The sequence below is a fragment of the Xiphias gladius genome, chromosome 11, assembly GCF_016859285.1.
Source record: "Xiphias gladius isolate SHS-SW01 ecotype Sanya breed wild chromosome 11, ASM1685928v1, whole genome shotgun sequence".
Classification (NCBI taxonomy): Eukaryota; Metazoa; Chordata; class Actinopteri; order Istiophoriformes; family Xiphiidae; genus Xiphias; species Xiphias gladius.
Window position 1 is genome coordinate 14,599,707 of NC_053410.1, and position 17,409 is coordinate 14,617,115.

At 43.9% G+C, this 17,409-nt stretch overlaps 1 protein-coding gene across 3 annotated transcripts in view; it reads right to left on the reverse strand.

The window, feature by feature from the left end:
• slit1a (slit homolog 1a (Drosophila)) overlaps positions 1 to 17,409 on the reverse strand; it is an 88,174-nt gene that overhangs the window by 54,043 nt on the left and 16,722 nt on the right. The gene's annotated exons all lie outside the window — the stretch shown is intronic.

A 17,409-nucleotide genomic window follows, 5' to 3' on the forward strand; every position in this document is an offset into this window, starting at 1 on the left:
CTCAGAACAAACACACAATACAGCAAGAGACGGAGAGATTGTGCGCCAATGATAGCACCCATTTAACAAGAGCAGCTCCCTCACTCATGCAAAGAGGATATTGCTCCACTTGACTCTGGCATCCCGACTTCCTACAGCTCAATGCTCACAGTCAGCAGTCACATCTCGTTACATCCTGTATTTCCCTGTTTAATGATTAGGAGATTACGGCCCCTCTATCTTTTTGCACCCTCACGTCAGTCAGACAGATGCATCCGACCAGAGAGCTAAAAAACCATGAGAGCAGTTCAGACTTGTCTCTCACAAATGACCCACATTGTCAAGTTCTAGTACTTAGCACCTTTAAACCACCTCTTGAATCTTACCTCTGTCCTCGGTGTCTCGTTCTATCTCCCACTCCATCTCATTTATGGCGGATTTTTTACTGCTTTTCCTTGCTTTTTGATGGTCTTCTAGTCTGAGTCAAGTGGAGTAAAAGAGAATCTCTATTGCAATCTGTCTGGGAGGTAATGATAGTGCTGCTAAGAGAGAACAAACAGTCTATTTGTCACTTCCTCTGGCTTTCACTGGGTGCCAACCTTTGCTACCAAAGTGAAACTTTTTTAAATACGTCATTATGAGTAACATGAATGTTATTCTGCAAGATCTTCTTTTTAATGATATGTGAAAAAGTCTCAGTGCATCAGTCTTTCACGTCTTAACAAGCAGCCTTACAAGAATGTAACGGAAATAACAAAAGTAATGATTCACATCAGTAAAAATCTAATCAGAGAACACACACAAAAAAAGACTAAAACAGACCAAGCATTTGATACTTGAAAGTTTTCCATGCTTGCTGCCATGGACACATTTGTTTTGGTCTGTATTTTTTAGGATCTAACAAAACAGCCTTGTTTTATCTGGATGATGATGTATTTCTAAAATTACTATTATTATTATAGTGTTTAAAGTGTTTTATGAGACTAAGAAGTTGGGACTTTTCTCAACTCATAACACTAAGCATGTCATAATTAAACTGATCTGAAGGCATGAGGGGTTTTAACACAAAGGTGATACTGCAGTTAATGAGAAGAAAAGACAAAATCTCTTCACATTTACTGCTGCATCCACATGGCAATCTACAGGTTCCATGTGGATGCAAACCCCCCCCACACACACACACACACACGCGTGTGCAGCCACATTAACCCTCAGTAACTCACTGGACTGCATATACACAACATATGCTCACACAAAAAAGTACTCACATGGCAGTGCACATACATGATTGCAACACACACACACACACACACACACACACACACACACACACACACACACACACACACACACACACACACACACACACACACACACACACACACACACACACACACACACACAAAACAAAGCCTGATGCACACAAACACACACTGCCAGAGAGATCATCTATACTCTAAATATTTAAAAAGACTATTCCTGTCTGTAATTAAAACCACTGCAGCATTCCAAAGCTGTATCCCCTACCATCAACCCATTTCACCATCTCTCTTCTCTCTCCATCTCTTCCTAGTCTGTTGTTCTCTTCTTCCTTCCTCCATTTTGACCTTTGCTTCAGTTGCCTAGAAATGGGATGTTTGAAAATCTTCCAAAATGAATGATGTGGGAATCCTCTTAGCAACAACTGCCCTCTCCTTGACACCCATGAATCCTTCTCTTTCTTTCTCTCTGTATCTCATGAGCACCCCATCAGCGCCCACCACCACCCCTCACTTTCACTCACAGCTCATCTAGAATGGCATCGGTTAATTTTACCGCTGGGAATAAGTAAAAGGCCAGGTTTTGTCTGGATGGTAGGCAGCCATCTCTTCTGAGGAAACGGTTGCCTCTCCTGAGAGATGTAATGATATGTTAGAGCAGCCTGCTGAGCAAATACAGGAACTGTGAGTCAGCGCCACACACTGTTTGGGTAGAACTCAGGGCATCTATCCTGCCCGGGCCTGCAGGGATACCGGGGGTAAATCCTCTCCCTGCCCCACTGCTTCCTCCCATTAGAATCTGCCCAAATCCTGCCTTTATCATTGTGTTTGCTCTGCTGAGCTCACTAATGCTCTCCAGCCTCTTTCACAAGGTAGGTGTTTATATGCATGTGTGTGTGTGTGTATTTGCTTTGGCCTGCACAGTAATGCTTCCCATCCCTTCACCATCAACATGGATGGAATGCAGAGTTTAATGCCACAAAGGCCTGAGAGTAAGAACACACACTTAGGGGCAAACAGGACAGACGTGTTCCTGGAAAGGAGAGCAACAGTATATTCATCAGCTCTAGTAGCCATAGATGTAGAGTGTGCGCGTGAGTGTGTGTGTGCGGAGTTGTAAACAAGCACTTCTCATGAAGTGGAGATGGTCTATGGAGAGCTGCTCTCATTTCAAACATCATTTATTTATTAGCCCCCTGTGTGGGACAAACACACACACAGTCACACAGAGTGACAGAAATTCTGCAGTTTATTCCATCACGCACCAGCGATCAACCTCATTCCCTCACCCTTCTCTTTCCGCCCCCTCCTTCAGTCCCTCGCTCCTTCCTTCCTTGAAATCGATGGAGTGTTTTGTCACCCAATGCTGCGTTTCGTGCAATATTCATCTGAAGAAAAAAGCCCATCTCACACTCAATGAATTTTCATAAACTCTGTTCGGTGCTGATTGGTAAATGAAGGGCTACGGGCTTGACACACATGCACGTACGGGTGCATACACACACCAGCAACCCCATTATCCAAGCTTCAGGCTGGGGCTTTGTTTTGTACCATTGGAATCTGACAGTGATTTATGGAGAAGGGGAGTCCCACTACACCCTGATACATACAGCAACACAAAGCAAGGTCACTGGCCCAAACATGGGCACAAAGAAAGGTTACTGCTTCACCAACAAAGCCACACTGACAGCAGTGCACACTGTGGTCCGGGGTCAACACCACATCAATGCAGCCCAACAGATGAATTCAGCCGACCCACTAAATGAATTCACTGGCCGCATTCAATAACTTGTTTTGATGAATTCCATGAATATGAATCTCTCTGCTTCCTCACTTAATGATTCCTTAATGACTCTTCCGGAAGCTGCGCGACTCTCCCGGTGTCATACTGAGCCCAAGTTTATATGCCAGTTTCGTGAGTCATGTTCTGCTGCATTACCACTGCATTTTTGTAAGAACAGTGAACCCTGAGACGCCAGACACACCCTACCTCTCAGCGCAGGTATGACCTCCATAATGCCAGGCTTTCTTCTTTTCCCTCTGTGTGGGCATGTTAGATCCTCTTTATATGTGCTATCAGTAACAGCTCAGGTGAGGACACCACATTCCTTCTAATTCTTTATGAGTGTTGAGAAAACAAGGCAGCGATTTATCTGGTAATCTGCAACAAGTTTAGCTTTAAGGTTGGTTTTGGAACACACACATGCAGACACGGCAGGAGGAAAACCGATTCCCGAGGGAATTCTTTTCTACACGGCAACCACAGAGCTTTTCTGCAGGGTGTTGCAAAATCCATTATGGGTGCTGGTTTGTTGCAACTCACATACTTGGTGGGATGAAATTGCAACACACTGTCTTTTAATGTTAGCAGGCCCAGAAGAAAAAGAAGGAAGAGATAAGGGGAGTGGGACACACAGATGAGAGGCAGAAGAAAGAGGAAAAGTTGCCTGGTGCCGTTTTAAAAAGTTGTATAAAGGTAGCAAAATAGACACAGATGACTCAGACACATAACACTGACCGTGAGTCATCCTTAATGAAGCTTAATTTGGTGGTAAAACACTTGTTGTTGGTTTTGCTCTAAGGGCTCAGGGATACACTGCAGAACCTAATGATATTAGAGAACAGACCTCACTATCACGCAGAATATATAGACTATACTGCAGAAGCACGAAAAGAGAGAGAGGTAGAGAGAGGGGGAGAAAGAGGGGGAGAGAGAGGAAAAGAAGAGAGAATGGGCCTCATTTGAATAAGACTTCATTTTCTAAAATATTCCTCTCCATTTTGCTCATTTCACTACTCGTACTCGCTCAATGAGTGCTTCAGCTTCGGCAACAATACCATAGGTTTGTGTGTGTGTGTTTGTGCGCATGTATAGATGCGTGCGTGTGTGTATTTGTCGGAGGTTTATGAAAGCCACTCCAGGGCTCTCCAAGGCCGGCCAGCCACGGCCAGCTTGACGATTGAGGATCGGAATTCATGAGGGCGGTTGACAAAGAGGCTCTCCCCTGGTGTGTGTTTTACAGAATGAGAGAAACACACAGTGAAGATGGAAAGAAAGGAAGGGAGGGAGAGAGAGAGACAGATAGAGGGAGAGAGAGAGAGAGAGAGGTCTAGAGATGAAAGCCAGAGCAGGTGTGAGTGCCTGAAACAGTATTGACAACTCAAAGACAGTGGTCTATTCAGCGCTGTGTAATTGCTGTTACAGTGCCTGCTTGTTTCTTTAATTTCCTCTTTAGAGCGATACGACAGCTCTTGTGTCACACATTAATTATGTTTTCTGAGATCCCCTCTCTGCCCCTCCCCCTCCCTGTTGACTGACAGCTCGGCTGCCTCCTGGCCCAGCCTGGCTTGGAGCAGGGGAGTGGGTGACTGAATAGGCTAATAAATGGTGAAGGAGGGGTTGGTCACACCCCACACCATTGTACCGGTGCTGTCACGCCTGACCCTTAACCAAACACACACACACACACACACACACACACACACACACACACACACACACACACACACACACACACACACACACACACACAAACATGCACCGATATAAATGCACCCACCCACACATACACACACACACACACACACACACACACACACACACACACACACACACACACACACACACACACACACACACACACACACACACACACACACACACACACACACACACACCTTCACATCACCTCTGTCAGCCCTGACCCCATACCAAATACCCAGGCTCCCCCCTGTATCCAAGGTGACCAACTGAGGCCCCAGCTATTGCCTAGCAACCAGGGAACAATGAGCTCCAAGGAGACGGAATGGCTTGAGCAAAGGGCAAGCTATTCTCTGGAGATGGAGGGAGAGATGGAGGGATGGGAGCCGAGGTGGGGAGAGGAGGGGATGAGGGGTGATGGGAATGGTGTTAGGACACATCTTTAACCATGTCATACAGAGGGTGCCTGCCTGGGAAACAAGGCTGTGCTTCTCTAACCCCACTGGATGTCTCTGTCCAACTCTGCTCCGCTCAGCTCACTCTCACAACTTGGAATAAAAAGGGCAAAACAATCTAATGTCTACCTTTTTTCTACCCCAAACTCCTCTCCGCATCTGCACAGCATGAGGGGAGGCCAGGACTAGAGCCAGAAAAGCAAAAAGCAAGGAAAAATAAATGATTACATAATCTGATTTTCCATAGAGACAAACACTGAAAATATCTTTGTTATGCTACGCAGACTAAACTCAGGACTGACAGCATTATGACAACTTCCCGAAGCTTTGACTTTACTCATATTGTGAAAAAAACTTTTAGCAGTGTTCCATCTCTTTGCCCTTGGAGGAGCGAGGGTGTTAACACAGATTTATCACCATCTTTCAGCTTTCTATATCCAGAAACACAGGTAGGAAGGTGAATGAGGGTGAGATTGCCGAGGGGCCAAACGCAGCATAACAACACTCTGCCAGTTCAGTCACCATAGAAACTATTAGGCGCTATACTATAAAAAGATAAAGACAAACCTGCCCAGATAACTGGCTCATACTGTAATGATTTCACTGAGGTATTTATCACATATCCATCTTTGATTAGGCCTTCTGCCATTATCTCCTGCTAAAGTTTATGACAGTAAAAACAACACCTCTAGGAGGTCTCTTCAGTTCCTAAAACTGAAATATTTTACCATTAACTTATGAGAAAGAGTTGAGCAAGTGGGTGGGAGAGGAAATAGAGAGGTAATAAAATGGGTGTAATTAGTGTTGGGGAAGTGTGGAGGGATGTCATGCACTAGCCTGTTAGCTTGTTCGTGTGAAAACTCTTTGTTAGCCATGAATGGCCTCCTCTCTTTTACAACAGCTTTATGAAGTGGAACCTGGGTATAACCCTCTGCTACCAGTGTATACCACACACACACACACACACACACACACACACACACACACACACACACACACACACACACACACACACACACACACACACACACATTGTACTTTTCTTTCTTTTGCAAAGACTTACACTAATATAGTACAAGAATTGGCTACTTTTCTCTTTTTTGTACCCTTGTAATCTTGGGTTTCTAATTTTTGGTCAGACAAAACAAGCCAATTGATGACGTCACCTTGGGCTATTTGAAACTGTGAAGGGCATTTCTCACCATTTTCTGACACCTAACAGACTAAATTATAGATCAATCTAAAATGAAAATAATCATTAGTTGTAACCTCAACACGCATGAACATTGCAGCAGTACTGTGATGTGGCCAGGAAAGTGGCCTAATCCACAAGTCAGAAGTAATCCCTGTCTGTGGGCCTAATGAAGGTATCAGGGGGAGGGAGCAATAATGGTGTGTGGCTAGGCATTACGGATTAATGGACACACACACACACACAGACACACACACACACACACACACACACACACACACACACACACACACACACACACACACACACACACACACACACACACACATGCAGACATTTGCATAGATTGGTTTTGGAAGACTTAACAGGGGTGGGTGAGAAGGAGTTAAGGAGTGGTGACACTGCTTTTGGGCGAAGTCAAATCAAAGAGCATAAGACTCTGTTGCTCTTTCTTTGTCCCTGGATTTATTCAGATGGCAAATTTATGACGTGTTGACACACTCAGAGAGCGAGCGGAGTGTAGTAAAAGAAAATGTTTTATAAGTTTATGTGTTTGTCATCGATTTCTGGCCTATACTGTTGTCCTGCTTAAAGTATCTGACCTTCTGTGGCCTGTAAATATCAGGAAAGGTCTCTGGGATAATGTATTGAACAGAGGAATGCTATAAGTTACACAGACTATAATGATTTCTTTGACAGTATTGTGTGTCTCTGTGTCTAACTGCGACACTCTTGACTTCATGGAAACTGTCTGCATCTCCAAGTCTTGGCTGGGGTTGACCTACTACTCCTCTATTCTACAAACCACAATCCAGTGCTGGTAATATCCACCCCACTAACACCGGCACCAACAACATACCCTCCAGCCATTGGCTTGATCTCCACATGAAAGGGCCTGCAAGCTCATTACCACAGCCTGAGGCTCATCAGGGCTTCCAGTCCCCGGGCCTTTTATAAGCCAGAGAGTATGGAGAAGTACAGCTTGGAGGGAAGAGGAATAGAGTGAGATCTCATATAGTGCTTGCCATCCAGGCATCCAGGTGTTAAAGAGATACAGATAATACACAGGGAGGAAGTAATAGGTTGGGGGGGGGGCGTTAAGGAAGGTAGATCAAGGTAGATGACAGAGAGAAAGGGAGGTACGGTAAAAGGGGCAGGGGGGATGATTGAGGGAAAATGGGGAGAAGTGACAGAGGGAGAACGTTCCCTACTCCTATCTCTGTGCAGTGTTTCATCCTCCGTAGGGCCCCAGTGTCACACAGGCCTCCTCCAGCAGAGTCCAGCTTTGAAGTGATAATGGGGCTTTTGGCTAATGCTCCACTGCAGGTGCCCCTGGCTCCCTCTCCCTCTCTGTCTCCCAGCACGGCCACATAGATGAGAAGAAATGAGAATCCTTTGAAAGTCTACTGATGAGGTCAATCTTTCTTCTCTCTGCCTCTTTTTCTTTCTTTTGCTTTATCTGCCAACCCCACTTACTCTATCCCCACGCTATTTATTGCTTCCCAGGCACTGTCTGTCACTTTCCGGTCCTTCTATTGCCCTCTAACTCATTTTACCCTCTTTCCACCCCTCTCATTCTCAATCTATTTACTTGATTGAATTGTAGTGCAACACTGGATTTGGGAGGAAGGGATTTCAAAATACCTGAAAAAACAATTTAAATTTCACAAGGGAATAAAAAAGTCAACTTTCCGTGCTGTATAAATAATACATCAAATGTAAAATAGTTTATCTATAGGATGAAATGATTACAATATTTGTTTTATATTCCTCTCCCGCCTCAGCTTCATTTCTCTTTCCCTGCTCTCCTCTCTCATCCTTTCTGCTTTCCAACTGGGCCTTCTATCTCTCTGTGACTCCCTTCTTCTCAATCAATACTCAATGCCTCTCCCCTTTCGCTCGCTCTAAGGTGTCAGATTGGTGTGACTACAAGCACTGCTCCGTTTATAATGCACAACAGGTGAACACAGACACACACACACACACACACACACACACACACACACACACACACACACACACACACACACACACACACACACACACACACACACACACACACACAGATACTAGATCTGGCTGCATTACATATGTAACACTCATTTCTGGAAGCTTTGTTTGGGTGGGGCAAGTGTGCGTGCATGTGTGTTAGTATACTCCTAGTTGAAACAGCGGGGAAGGGGAATTGATTCCATCCCCCGGTGATTTCCTCTTATACTGTATACAAAGCTAAGAAGGAAAGACAACCCCTGCACAGAACAACATACTGTTTCTTAGCAAAAAATATCTCCACAGTAGGCATACATATACACCCTGGGGTTAATGAGATTACTGCTTCATGTTGTGATACCAGCAGGAGAGTATTGCAAAAGGGAGCTAATATTGGAAACAGATAGGCATTTGTACTGGAATTCGGTTTTTCCTTTTTGCTATGCTGACTGGCCCTGCACGGCTCAATATGTCTTTTTACTGGAATGTGGGCAGTCCACGCACCAAGGCAGACAAGTATCTTTTGTTTACTGTGAAGGTAGGATGGTTGAGGAGAGAGTGCAGAACACAGAAGCAGAGGATAGAAGGTTCTGCTTACATTCAACATTTAAAACAGTTGTAATAGATGAGTGTTTAAACTTTATTTTCCAGGTGCTGTGCCTGTTTGGTTTTTCCCACTAGTCACACTGAGTTGTTTACATGCACACATACAATAAATCAGTACTGTGTATAACCAGATACGGGTAAACAGGTTGATTTAAGTGGTTGCATGACTAAGAGTAATGGCTGTTTATTTGAAAGTCAGTATAATGGCTGACAGGGTGTCTAGTGGTCAATAGAAAAGTGCCACAAAGTAAAAAAGGGAACACAGATGGATTTTGTTGATCTTTATTGAACCGTAATGCGTATTCTACTTTAAATTTGATGCACTGTGAACCATTGATTTACAGTTTGATCATATGTTTGCATTTATTTTATATCAGTAGCAGTGAATTATTTACAAAAACCGTAAAAATCCTGACAGATGTAAATTAAGATATGGTCCTGTTCAATTTGTTGTTTTGTTTTCACAGTCTAGTGCTTAGAAGTTGCTTTTTGTAGTAGTAGTACTAAAGGAGATATGGGAGGTAACATTGCCTTTCTGCAAGAGAGCCATTTAGAAAAGCCAGACTCATTAAAGCTATGACGAGATTAGGTAGGAAACATTGTAATATTATTGTAATTAAGCTGGAGTTGCCATCACAATGCCTAAATATTAAAATACAAAGGCTCTATACTGACAAGGTGGGGAGTTATATCTGCTAGAGTTTTACAACACTTGAAGTAGTTTTGTGAATATTCTACTTGCAGTTTTCTTGTACCATTAAAACTCTTTCACTCTGAAAATGCACATTGCTTTTTTTTTGGAAACACTACTTTGTATTCAGTTTTACACAAAATAAAATGCCAAACATTCATACAGAGTAATCTGTATGAATGCCAAGTTTAATTTGTAAAATTAACAAGTAATCAAGGTCTGTTAAAAATGCCAAAGTAAATTCCTTCTTTAATACCAGAGGGATTACCTGGTTAATGTTATTACATGACAGGTGCATAAATCTGAATGTTGCCTTGATTTTGTCATAACTGCAATGCATCTAAATGCAGTCAGTGATATACAGTATAATATATGGAAGCTGACAAAAGTCATTCACTTAGCCAACCAAGATTTTCTTAGCTGAGAATCAAACCAGCAAATCTATGGTCAGAAGTTTGCTTCTTTCACCACTAGCCTGCGCTATCTCGACCTCATTAACGTCGAGGTACACAAGGTGTCGTCTTTATACAGTGAAACACTCAGTCACCAAGTTTTCAAGTTCAGCTGCAATGTGGCCACAGCTCTGCAGCCTGTGGAGTGTCAAGAACAAAAGTCCTGGAGGTGTGCTAAGTATAAAGCCCTAAGAATGGACCTGCTTGCCACAGACAGAGAGGAGACAGAGCCTGGAGTTCACACACACATACACAAACAAACAGAAATATAGCTATGGGGAAGAGGAAGGCCTTCATCCAAAGACTCCTTCCAAAGGATAAAGGGATGCATCTAAAGCCTATAATTACATATACACACACAACTAAAAGTCCAAAAATCTATTTCCATCCATTACACCACACATTTCCCAAGCAAATGGATCAGAACTAAAAATCAGAAAATATGAGGCTCTTTTTTTAACCAGTTCACCTTACAATTCTTCCTTTCTCTGTGTGTCTTACACTTGATCAGAACAGGTAAACAGCATGAGTCTGAGCCTTCCAGAGAATTGGTTGATACCACAGCAAGTAACCAGGAGGCGGGCAAAGTATGTGTGCAGTGGTATTTGTGTGATTGCATGTGTGTGTATGTGTGTGTGAAGGCATAATTTGCCCTGCAGTTTGTTTGTTTGTTCTTTTTAAATCTTGGAATCAGAGACAGAGCCCGAGGCCACAGGATAGGGCTGGGACAATCATTTACCGTACGCGTGTGGGTTTGCTGGGCATGTGTGCTGGGCAACAGATGCGCATGTGTGGGAGGTTTCCTGCTTCTTCCTGCTCAGGAGGACGTTGGGAAGGGTTTCAATCTCCCTCTCCCTCTCCCTCTCCCCTCTCCGCCCATGGGATGAGAGGCTGTGTTTGGGGTCTGCTTGGGCTACGTCCAACACTGAACTCCAGAGTCTCAAGTCCAGACCCTAACAGCTCATAACTAGAGATTACACACAGATACTGTAGTCTTCCTGCTAAGCTCCTCACACACGACACACGTGATGATCCTGAGTAGATAGTGTTGATCGAAGTCCCAGATCTTGAACTGTACTGTAACGAGATGGACAGATGTGCTGAGTGAGGGAAACACCTATTGCAGGGGAGATTGCACTCTATTATGGCTGTGATGAATGAGCTGGGTTTCTCATTCTGATAGCTGCATTCATGCTCCATGCTGCTTAACTGTACAGAGCCATTATGCACACACATGTCTACTAAGCATGTGTTCATAAACACTCAAGCAGGAAAACCCAACTAGCGCAATATGGGTTATTCCTGGCGGGGACTGCAGCATTCCACAAGCCCCTGCTTCCAGATTCCAACGTGTATGTATGTGTGTTTGCGCGTGCATGTGTGTGAGGACACGAGGGCAGACTTTTCTCCCGTGTGTGTCAGTTCCAATCTGGACCAGGCGAGGCCAGCCGTCCCAGAGGCAAACTGTCGACAGCGGCACAGAAAGGAGGAGGAGGAGGAGGCCTCCTTCTTCGGCAGCTCTGCGAGTGAATTCCCTGTGTGTGTATACTCATGACGGATCTAGACCACACTGTGATGTCTTATTCATGCCGTATCAATTCATAATGACCAGACCAGTCCCCACTGTGAAGACTTACATGCGCGCTCGCGCGCACACACACACACACACACACTCACACACACACATCACACACCCACACACAAGCACACACACACACAACAATGTGCATGTCTATGATTGGGACGGTCATCGCAGACGAAGTTGTGTGTGACTCTGTGTGCATGTTTGCTTGTACGATTATTCAGAGCGTCAGAGCTGGTATGAGCGGGTATGTAGAGCAGTGTGTACCAGACGCTGGACACACACACAAAACAGCACTGATGTCCCAGCGCTTTAGTGTGAATATTTAACAAGCCTCAATCCATCTATTCAATTATTCATGAGGAAGGACACAGAATCGTTAGTAAATATAAACACCGCTGTTACTCTCCAGCTTTCACTGCGTCTTTGCTCCTCTCTTTTGCACCTCTGACCGTCTCTCTCTCTGTCTCCTCTTTCACTTTCTTCTTCTTTGGTCTGTTTTTTTTTTTTGTCCTCTCTTTCTCTCTCTCTCACTCCCATTGTGCTGCGGTTGTGAATATTTCAGATGGCGGAGTGGTTTTTAAATTACCCCCTTTTGGCTTCCGCTCTCCTTACATGGTATGGTCTGCATTTCTCTCTCACACACAGTCTGACTCGTAAAGAAAACAGCGACAAGCCATAAAAGCCACTTTTACCAGCTGACAAGGACAGGGGCAGGAAGAGGGGCACGGGCAAGGAGTTAAGGCCTGACTGGTATTTTTCGGTTGGCCGCCAGGTCAGGTATTTCATACTCCTGCAAAAACCTAAACTCTAGCCCTGCATCTAGAAAGTTAGAATTTAGGAGGTCACCCAGATTAGGAAAAAAAAATATTTTGTCACTCATTTCTTGTGGTATTCAGCCAAGCAGACAGTTTTGGTTTTATTTATCCAAGTTTTAATGTATCATTTTCTGACCGCAGTATGATGGAGGAGAATTAAGTTTTGTTTGTGGTGCTCAAGGAACTTAAAAATAACATTTTAGAAAATCAGCCGCTGCCTCTTTCCAGAAACAGTCTCCCTATTACTCTAGATAATCCATAGATACCACTGTGAACAGTTTTCAGATGTACCAAAGAAAATAGTTCTTCTAAAAACTGTTGACAGTTTTGTGTTTGTTCAGTGGATTGTAAAGAGATGTGGCTGTTAAATTTTTTCAGTGTTGTGAGCACCACAAATCTCAGACACATATATCTCTAAATCTGGATACATTAAACCAAAAGTATCTGTAAGGGTAGATACCACTTGTGGTAGTTAAAGCAGCCAGTTTCTCTGATGCATGCAGGTATTTTGCTTTCGCTTTGCCTAAAGTTAACTTTACTCATTGAACTCTTTGGTGTCAGTGTTTACTTAATGTCAGACAAACCAAAGTCAAGAAATCAGGATGTCTGCCATCGATGGCACAGAAACCTCCTGATGAAGACGGGTTGCCATGGGGACTGCTGCCAAGCGGGGGCCCAAATGGTCCTCTGAGAGAGAGAGAGAGAGAGAGAGACCTAGCACGTCAAGGCAGGTCATTCATCAGCGGACACAAAGGGAAGGAAACGACAAGACCAGCTTGGACCATTAACAGCCTGCCAGACACACATGCATGCACAGACACACACACAGCACAGTATTATACAAACACTTTAAAAAAGTCATGAGGAGGAAAAAAACATTCACATCAGCCTTTCATGCAGTCATTCACAAAAAGTAATAAGTTGAAAGAGTTAATTTGCTTGCTTTGTGGCACAAAAAGTCTTGGAACAGCAGATTGAGTTTACATGCCAATCAATCTGCAGGGAACGAAAAGGAGAAAATACTGTATACCGATGGTAACAAAGTCCAAAACAAGTGGGAATACTGTGACAGAGAGATGATTTATAGGTTTAATGATAGTGCACATTATTTATTCTGGATCTCCTTCCCCGAAACAATTCTTTTTTTCCCACACTGAGCTACCGTTCCCTAAGCATCAAGCAATCAACAAAGAGAAAACAGCATCTCCCCAGCACAAACACAGAACATTAACGCATAGCTGAAGCCGCTCTTTTATCTTTAGTCAAAGCCATATAAAGAACGTAATCCCTTGTGTATGCCTGCCATCCACACATTAGCACACAGAGATGTAATTATAGTGTTATTCTGTGTGTGTTTGTATCTAATTAGTGTTAGTTACATTTTCCCTCTTTTTTCTCTCTCTTGTCTGTGTAGGCATGTGCATGTATGTCACCCAGCCTACATTTCAGCGGGTGTTTTTAAGGTTTGTGTACATCAGGATACTTGTCGTCAAGCATTCACACGAAAATGAAAGATGGAAAAAAGGATTTTAAAGACGGATGAGACACACCCCCCCTCCGATCCTATGCCAGGGTTTCCACGGCTCCCCTGTAGTGCAGGTACTACCACACCCTTCCCTCCTCCCTCCTCCTCCTAGATACCTCCCGGGGAGATACACAAGGGAAAACCTCTCCTAACCGTCCCCTCACCCCACCACGTAATACTGCACATTAGCCGTTAATGAAAGCAACACCCCTTCAAACTAGCCTGTGTTGTTGCCGGCATTTGTTTGTGTCACCAACAAGCAGCACAGTAATCAAAAACCGCAAAATACCCCTTCGCCTTCTCTGCCCTCAACCACCCATCCTGAGCCCAAACCAGATGCTATTCCCTGGGGCCAGCTATCAGGCTAACTGCTCTGCACTCCTCCAACTCCGCTCACCTATCCCTCTTTTTTCCTCCATCCTGCCGTCCTTCCTTCCTCCTGCTCTCCCACTGCGAAAAGATACTAATTACAGACATGGATGAGTAGATTACAGATCTGAAGTGCAGTGGAAGTGGGATGAGGAGAAGTCGGGGTGGTGGGCTGGGGGCAACAGGTCGTTAACAGTGATGAATGCAACTCTATTTTCACTGTTATTGTTCACTGATGTTCTGCGCCGCGCCTCTCACCTCTGCGCTGCCGTTCCCATACCTTTCCGTCGGTGCCATCCATCACAGGCAGCTTTAACTAACTCTAACTATCTCTAATCATCTCAAATCAGTTCCAATTATCTCTCCACTGCCCCTCATGCATCAGTGTCTCTGCTATCTCTCAGGCACGGGGAGAGACAGAAGAGCAGTGGTGTAGATAAAGGGGTAAGCTCCCAAAACAGAAAGCAGTAAAATATACTCGCACTACCTCAGTTTTCTGTTTTGTACATGAAACAAGGCATACTGTACATTTTCAACCAAATTTGTTTCAAGCTTTTGGCAGAATTCAAAAGTTAAAAACAAATATGGATTTGTTCTTTATTTCTATTAGAATGTTTTAGTAGAGCCCAGACAAAATTGTGCCATTTTCAAGGAAAAACACATGCATTAATTCTCCATCTTCCCTTTGTAGGGAAAACTCATTACCCCATGAGCTTAATGACTGCATGGGAGTCAAGTGTTGAAAAACTCCCCACAAAACAACAGTCCATTGCTCATTTAACCAACAGCCTTTTATTAACCCGGCTAGCATTTCCTCTAAAGTTTAATGAGAACAACGATCTCATCTGCTATCCCTCCCTCCTCTATTCCCTGCGTCCTTCTTTCTTTTTGTCCTCTCAGCGGGATGTCTAAGACAAATAGCCACTTTGTTATACAAGCTTTTCCTCAAACCCTCACTCCAGAATGAGCAAAAAGAGAAAAAAAGAGTAGAAGAAAGAGAGTAGAAGAAAGAGAGAGGAAAAGTATAAAAAGTACAGACAAAGAGAAAAGGGGACAATTAATCCTGGATCCATGAGAAGAGAAACCATCTGGGTTAGTGCTCCACCTGAGGGTAGTGGGTTTTCACATTTAACCTCTCTTGTTAGAATCATAAAGGCAGACCCTAACAAGCCCACGGTGAGCGCTTTGAGCAAGTGCAAAGACACACACGAATAATACATATGCAACCATAGACTCCCCTCTCTCTCTCTCTCGCTCTCTCTTTATCTCTCTCCATCATCCTCACACACACACACAAAAGCAGAAATGAAATAGCGGCGAAATTCCTCCTCTGGGAGCTGAGAACCTTTTAAGTCCATTAAAAGCTGCTGGCGGGAGCAAGACAAGGCTGTAACCTAACCACATCAGACTGGAACCAGAACTTATGGTGTGGCCCAGACACACTGCTCAGGAGTTAAGAAATACATTAGGAAAAACCTTTGTCTTCTACTGCTGTTCCTGGTCCCACGCTACTAGACCTAATTTTTTAACAAGCACTTGAAGTCTTTCATAAAGTAGTAACTATCAGTCAAACACACGCACTATAAAGATTGCATTATTTTCGATTCCATGGCCCTGGATTGTACATTTGTTTTAACTGTTTAAGAATGTACAGCACTTCCACACCTGAAAAGCTTCAAGGTCCATTACAGCTCTCTTTTATCCAGCCAAGGATAAAGAACAAATGAGTGTATACACAGACACATAGCGAATCGATTGGGCAATGTTAAACAAAGTCTCATTCTCCAGAACACGGCAGAAAAGCCAATGCAAGGTTTAGAATAATGAGCGTGAAGTTAGATTGGATGAAACAGGGGAGCTGTGCTAGCACAATCCTCCGGCTGTTGGCAGAGCCCGCTGTTCCAGATGGACTAATCACGCTTGTTCAAGGCCATCCATTGGTCTGGAAGGCCTCGGTCTGCTCTGCGTCTGCTCCAGCTAGACAGACTACTCAGTGCTGCTCAATGTTAGCAAGCCACAAGCAGGCCAGCCTTACCCCAAAGCATGAGACTTTACCCTAAAGCCCAACAGGTTGGTCTTGGCATAATAATAGGTGACGTGGGGAGATAGTTGTGAGGAAGTGACAGATAGATTCAAGATGGTGTTAAACATCAAACGCAAGATAAACAGATGGAGGGCTGAGGCCAGGATCATGGGTTAGTAGCACCACTATGTGGATAGAAGGGAGGGAAATGATTTTTCCATGTCCCACTGTTTCATTATTCCCAGATGCTTCAGGTAATCTGAACTGGAATAATGGGAGCTGGAATGATCAGCTAGCAACAGGGACACTGATTATCCCAAAGCAAGAAAAAAGAAACAAACTACAGACCCTTGTTGCCGATGGGGATAAAAGTTTAGCATTACTGTGGGATTGTCTCACTGTATGTGGTGCATGAGTGTAAGGATGTGTGGGTGTGGAAACCAAATGAAGACTGTGATGACACATTTCAGTCATAGGATGGAAGTATTTGAGTCCACTGGCAGAGCGAGCATTGAGGAATTCTCCAGTGACATAAAAAAAACCTCATTAAGCAACACAGACATCCTTTCACCTGGAACAGAGTTCAATGTCTAACGTGTCCCTTAGTTCAAGTCCCAAAGTCACACCAACTCCCTGTCACCAGTGGATTCTCTCGCAGACAGCCTAGCACAGAGAAACTGCAGATGACCTGGCATGAAGGTCCAACAACGTGCAAGAACTCAAGATTTCCACTCATCCAGTTCATCTTGTCTTACAGACAGATAGTATAGTGGAAATCACAGGGTATACTTCACACACTCCACCTAATAAGTCAGAATGTTGATGAGACCTGATGACTTTCCAGCAAGTGCAATTGAAACCTAATTGTTCTTTAATTATGTTTAAACCAAACCCAACCAAAGCCGACATTCATCAGACTTATTGAAACCATGCCGTGCAGTATATAGTTGTAGTACATATATCTCCGAGCAACACTGGTGGCTTGCAT